This window comes from Mytilus galloprovincialis, chromosome 4 (assembly GCF_965363235.1).
Source record: "Mytilus galloprovincialis chromosome 4, xbMytGall1.hap1.1, whole genome shotgun sequence".
Classification (NCBI taxonomy): domain Eukaryota; kingdom Metazoa; phylum Mollusca; class Bivalvia; order Mytilida; family Mytilidae; genus Mytilus; species Mytilus galloprovincialis.
Window position 1 is genome coordinate 73,640,849 of NC_134841.1, and position 7,081 is coordinate 73,647,929.

The following is a 7,081-nucleotide window of genomic DNA, read 5'->3' on the forward strand; positions in this document are numbered from 1 at the left end:
CCTGAAATGGGAATCGAACCAGGAACCTTTGTGTTAGTAGTTCAATGCACTAACCATGGCTCTCCAGCTGATCACAGTGACACAGGAAATACAACAAAACTGTTCATGAAAAACAGTTTAACACCTTCATTACTGAAAACCGTTTTATCTAATTTAATTGAAAATGAATCTCAAAAAATGCACTTGTCACAGAGTCACAATAAATCCATGAAAAAACAAATCACAGAGAGCAAATTTCCTCGACCTCGAAGGACAAAAATGACCCATTTATAAGCCCCCTCAAACTTGTTATCCTGTAAATCTCAGTTGAATTATCTGCAAAATGGTTTATAACATACATTTGTACCTATTTCTGTTATCAGATCATTCGCAGTAGACTTCTGAGTATGTCAACCATAATTATATCCTCTTCTCACAGCCCTTTGGAAATATTAATCTTGCAGTGAACGATTAATATTAAATCAAATATTTCCCCAAATAACAGTTAGGTTATATAACCTGTTGCAATAAGAACTTGTGTTTGTAGATCTAACAGTCAATCAAATGGTTTACCACTATTTCACTTTCAATGTTGACATCATTTTCCTTTAACTAGCTGACCATGTCTAGTTTCTGCACAAACCATCTCTAACTAAGAGGCTCAATTGAAGTTCACATGAATATGGATTTAATGAAGTCAAATTATTCACTTAAGCTTGGAAGTGAATAGTTCATTAGCAATGTTTCTTGGTTCTTGACAAAACTGAACCATTATGACCAAAGTTGCTGCTAAAAGACAATTTTTATTTCACTTTCATTAATAATTGAACAATAACAAATTAATTTATTTTTTCTATATCTTGTACAAAATGTAGCTAGTGCCCTTTCAAAAAAGAACCAACTTAGTGATCTCACTCCTAGGCTATAGCTATTTGTAATATTTCTGGGTAAAACTTTACTTGAGACTAGTGAAATCAGAATGACTTATTTAAATATACAGAAAACTTTTCAAGTTCAAAGATGCCAGTATTGCCATTATTGATTTACAAAACTTTGCAAAAAAAACTTCTAGTCAAAGAATTTCAACATTTTTAGATGAATTGCTGTTTATTAAAATAATAAATTCATATGATCATTTAAAAAAAAAATTGTCTTTAGACATTTGTACTTCATTTTGACAATGATTCCTATTTTTGGGTAACATTTAGTGTCAAACTCATCATCATCATCATCATCATCAAAATCAATATAATTTTTGCTTCATTGATTCATATTTATATGTCTTTAAAGAGATATCAGGAATGCTCAGATATACCCCATGAATCAGTATATTCTAGTTTGACAGATTTATTAAGAAAAATGATTTTGTATGTTAAATGTTTTATACTTTACTGTGACCCAAAGATGAGGAATGGTTCTTTCTTTAATTTGTGTTTTGTTACATGTTACTGATGCATGGATTTTGTTCATAAGTAGATATTTTTTACAATGTCTGTTGAAAGCATGATTCTAAAATATTTTTCTTACTTTGAGACAAGTATAGTACAAAATCTAGTCATTGGGTATAATGTAGACAGACTATTTTCAGTGCTATGGTCTTTTTTTTTTAGTTGGCCAGATACACAGCTGTAATAAGTGGATTTGTTTATGGAGGTTGGAGATTAGGTAAGTACATGTATAAGCAAATAAAGTTTCGTCTGACAGAGTTATATATGTGGTTTCCTCTAGATATAGCATGAATGGCAGGGTTTCTTGAAAATGTGCTTTTGGAATCCTGTTTTTGCAGATTTTATCTTGAAAGAGATAGTGAACTTAATTAATTTCAAATGTACAAATGTTTATATCTTATATGTCTGAATAGTGTATTTTCATTGTTTGTTTTTTTTTAAATAAATAGATAAATATAAATATAAAGAGATGTCAACATACAGGGTTCATCAATATGCAGGTTTTCTATAAGTAACAGTTTGCCAAGTACAAAGTAATTAATTCTTTTAACATTTATTTTTAAAGCACAACAAAAACCCACTTTTGAACATTAATGGCATTATTTCTGTGCAGCATTTCCTGAAATTGTAATAATCAAGGTTGCATGTCACTTGTTAAACAATCACAATAATATACATACATGTAAACATTTCTGAATAAACAGTATATATTTTATAGTATTTATAATTACTGGTAAATGAAAATAGGACCACATCAACTGATGATTTATCTTTCTAATTTTTTACCAAAAACTGTCATATTTACATTTTAGGTAGATTAGAACGAAAAGAAGCAATTCTTTTAGAACGGGAAGACAAAATTAGAGAAAAGAAAGCAATCAGAGCTGCAGAATTGAAGAAACAAGCAGATTATGGTAAGAATACATGTGTAATAGGAAGGAAAGTGTGGAGGATATATACATGTTAGAACAGCTCTTTGAAATACCTGGAAATAATGTTTTATTATTGTTCTTCGTTTAAATAGTATAGGAAGGTCTTTAGTTATAAAAGTAAATAACTCCTACTCTTTGCTTTTGCTGTATGTATTGTAATTTCAGTGTGCTCTTTACTCTGGAGAGGTACAAATGTATATATATATAGTTTAAGAAGTACTGAATGGTCGCTATGTTTTAGAATTCTTACAGGAACTATTCTGAAGTAAATATTTTATTATTAACTTCCTTTGTACAATGATTTTTATTGTCAAGACTCATATTTTACTAATCAGTCAAGTACAAGTACTGGCCCCGGCCTTGCATAATTTTCATAAGCTGTATCGGTCATTTATGAGTTTTCATAGAATTTCAATAATAATTTTTTTTTTTGGTATTTTTAATGCATAAATTTTTTGGGTGATAAATTCATGCATCAGCTATAAGTTTACCCTTTATGTCATTTTTTTGCAACAAGTCAGGATTTTTTTTTGTGTGTGTGTCAATCTTGGTGCTAAAATATTGTTTAACATATAAGTTCATCAGTTAAACATAAATTGTACTATTAGTCTTTCATTACAATTAAATTTGGAAAGTATATACTTGCCATTTGTAAATAAAGAAATTTCAATGAAACTTCAATATGATAGCACAATTGTTGTTATTGGTCAGCTACAGGTGTAAAATATTTCCTCAACTGGTACTGCACCTTGAAAACTACACAGTGCATCATAACCCATTTGTCAGCGAAATGATTTTTATGCATGAAGATAGACAAATTTGGCTAGAACCCATTTACAACAAAAAATACAGAAAATTTCAATAAAATGTCATGTTGAAAAAAAAATCAACATATTTCATAACAAAAATTTTCTATTTCCAATGACTATAGCAACTGATTAAGTTTTATTTTTTTTATTTTCAGCTGCCATGGTTGAACTTGCAGTTGGTGCAGGAGTTAAACCAAAAGATCCTATGTACAAAGACGATCCTGTATTCAAAGATATGAAATAGACATTAACATCTTATTTATGATATTCATAGTTATTTTGTAAGAAGAATGAGTGACCAATAAATGAGTTGACCTAATTAAGTTGACTGAGTAGTTATTGATCAAAGCTACAACATTGCATCAGACAAAATAAAGAGGTGTAATAAGGAATATAATATAAAAAAATTTGTAAGGGTTCCGCGGAACCCAGTGTCTCGCCTACTTTTGCTGTTAATCGCAGACTCAAAAAATGAGGAAAAACATCAATAAAAATTTCCCTCTCGATACTGTCTTTTGATTGAAAGAAGTTTGGTAAAAAATCCAGGATAGTTTATGAATCTAATAAATGTTGTATAAACTTTAACTGCAGACTGTATGTAATGTTAACTGGAAGAAAAACTAAGTCCATTGATAAGTAAAATACGGAAAAAGTGAATTTTTTTTTTACAAAATTTACTTCTGAATAATATCTTATGATCAGAAACAAGCTTCTGTCTAAGTTTGGTAGAAATCCAGGATAGTTTAAGAACATTATAAAAATTTTAAAAACTTAAACCACAGAGTGAATGTTTTGTTTCTGGCAAAAAAACTAAATCCATTTATAAGTAAAATACGGAAAAGTGGAAATTTATTTTTACAAAATTTTCTTCTTGATACTATCTTATGATTATAAACAAGCTTCTGTCCAAGTTTGGTACAAATCAAGGATAGTTTATGAAAGTTATTAAAATTTTAAAAACTTTAACCACAGAGTGAATGTAATGTTTCCTCGCAGAAAAACTAAGTCCATTTATAAGTAAAATACGGAAAAGTGGAAATTTATTTTTACAAAATTTTCTTCTTGATACTATCTTATGATTATAAACAAGCTTCTGTCCAAGTTTGGTACAAATCAAGGATAGTTTATGAAAGTTATTAAAATTTTAAAAACTTGAACCACAGAGTGAATGTAATGTTTCCTTGCAGAAAAACAAAGTCCATTTATAAGTAAAATACGGAAAAAATGGAATTTTATTTTTACAAAATTTACTTCTAGATACTTTCTTATGATCATAAACAAGCTTCTGTCCAAGTTTGGTAGAAATTCAGTATAGTTTAAGAAAGTTATTAAAATTTCAAAAACTTTAACCACAGAGTGAATATTTGTGGACGCCGCCGACGACGACGACGCCGACGCCGACGGAATGTAGGATCGCTTAGTCTCGCTTTTTCGACTAAAGTCGAAGGCTCGACAAAAAGAGGATGTGGTATGATTGCCAAAGAGACAAGTTTTCACAAGATACCAAAATGTCACAGAAATTAACAACTGTAGGTCACTGTACAGCCTTCAACAATGAACAAAGTCATACTGCATAGTCAACTATAAAAGGCCTCGAAATGACAAACGTAAAACAATTCAAACGATAAAACTCACAGCCTTGTTTATGTACAAAATAATGAACCAACAAATATATAACACAGCAACAAATAACAACCACTAAATTACAGGCTCCTGACATGGGACAAGCACATACGTACATAATGTTGAGGGGTTCAACACTTTTAATAGTGGTTGCCAAACCCTCCTCCTATTCCTGGATACGAGAACTATACAAAACAATTAACAAACACCAAATGATCAACACCAACAGACAACAACTCAATTATATGTTCCTGACATGGGACAGGCACATACATACATAATGTGGCCGGGTTAAACACTTTAGTGGGTGCCAAACCCTCCTCCTATTCCTGGATACGAGAACTATACAAAACAATAAATAAACACCAAATGATCAACACCAACAGACAACAACTCAATTACATGTTCCTGACATGGAACATGCACATAAAGATTTGACTGAGTTAAACATGGTAGCAAGTGCCCAACCCTCCCCTAATCTGCAGGGACAGTGGTAACAGAACAACATAAGAACAAACTATATAAATTAGGAGAAAAAGGCTTAATTCATCAGATATAAATAGAAATACATCTTGCAAAAACACAGAGTGGATGTGGCTGGGTACTTGTACATCCAAACAACGAAAAGACACAACAAATAAGTACAGATCTGAGCGTACTCCCAGTTACTGACAGCTAGTTCAAAGCCAATAACAAGTAATAAAAAAATCATGCATCTAAAACTAAATTATCAATCAGTTCACATCCAACATTCAAGGACTTGGTGTAAAGATGTCATAACCAGTTAGAGAAAAACATAACCTTTTGCAATGCCAAGATACAGGTATCTACAGATATTAGAGCTATGATTATGCATATGTTTATAACAATAATATTTAGTTTGCGTTTAATTTACTGATTACAAAATCAATATTGATACCAATGAAAACAATATTCAAAGATCTAACTACAGTGTTTAATTGGTAACCTGTTAAAATAAGTTTATTTAAAAGATTGATAGATTTACATTTTTTGGCATGGTCAACAACATCTCTGAATAAATGGGGATGTGCTATCTCATTTGAAATAAGTTTTCTACAGGTACAACCAAATCCTAAACCAAATCTTTATATCTATGGAAAATTATTGTAAAAATCCCTGACTTAATAATTTACCTTCATTGACATCTGAAACGTCCCAACAGACATTTGTATTGATAGTAATTGATTGATGATTACTTAATATCGTGCTCATATTGAAACCTGCAGATCCTTCTATCAATTTCAGGCCTTTTTAAAAGGTTCATCCATGTGTTTTGGAATTGAGTGTGAAATCACTTTTGTCTGACCTAATACACATTTTTGTTTAAGGGTCGGCTGAAACCCATCTCCTGGTTCAGGATTTTCAAAATGTTTTGAAGACCCATTACTGACTTTAGGCTGTTTTCTGCTCTTTGGTTGGGTTGTTGCTGTCTCTGACATATTCCCCATTTCCATTCCCAATTTTATGTAAACCTTGCAATCCTTCAATACACCAATAAAAGTTGACCTATTGCTTACAGTATCTTAGAGGACCTATTTTTTACAACTTCACATTGACCAATGAACCATTAAAATAAGGTCAAGGTCAGATGGACTTATATGTACACCTAACAATCATTTCTTCACCAAATATAGTTGACCTACTGCTGACAGTATCTGATCAATGGACCTAATCACATAGCTTTATCTTTGATCACCGATCCATGAAATGAAGTCAATGTCAGCTGTACCATGTCTGACAAACATGTAGGCCTTGAAAGGAACCCATAAATATACATGTGTAGTTTTCATATTACTCATGAAAGTGAGAAAATGAGTAAAATGCCAATAAACAAATGACGACAGTAACTTCATTATATAAGGCATATTTTTACAAAGTATGAAGCAATGTGTTCTTTCCTCTGAAATATAAAGCTTCATGCCAGGGAAACAATGTAATCCTAATGGGTTGGATTTTGAGTTTCATATTGTGGCAGACAAGGCAAAATTTGATTAATATCATACGAACTGAGCCATGAAATTCTGGGTTTTTTATTAAACCTTTTAAAACCTAGTCCTATTCTTTTAACCATAAAAACCCTAAACTGTCTAAAATTGGTTCATTTAGTCTATGAAGACATACAAAACACTTGCATTCTAGTTTTCAAAATATGCAAAGAACTTCAAATTTAAAACTGAAGTGACCTTAACTTTAAATAATTGTTTTCAGCCAGGAGATAAACATCATATAATAAACATCAGAATTCAAAGGAAATACTTTAAGACATTAG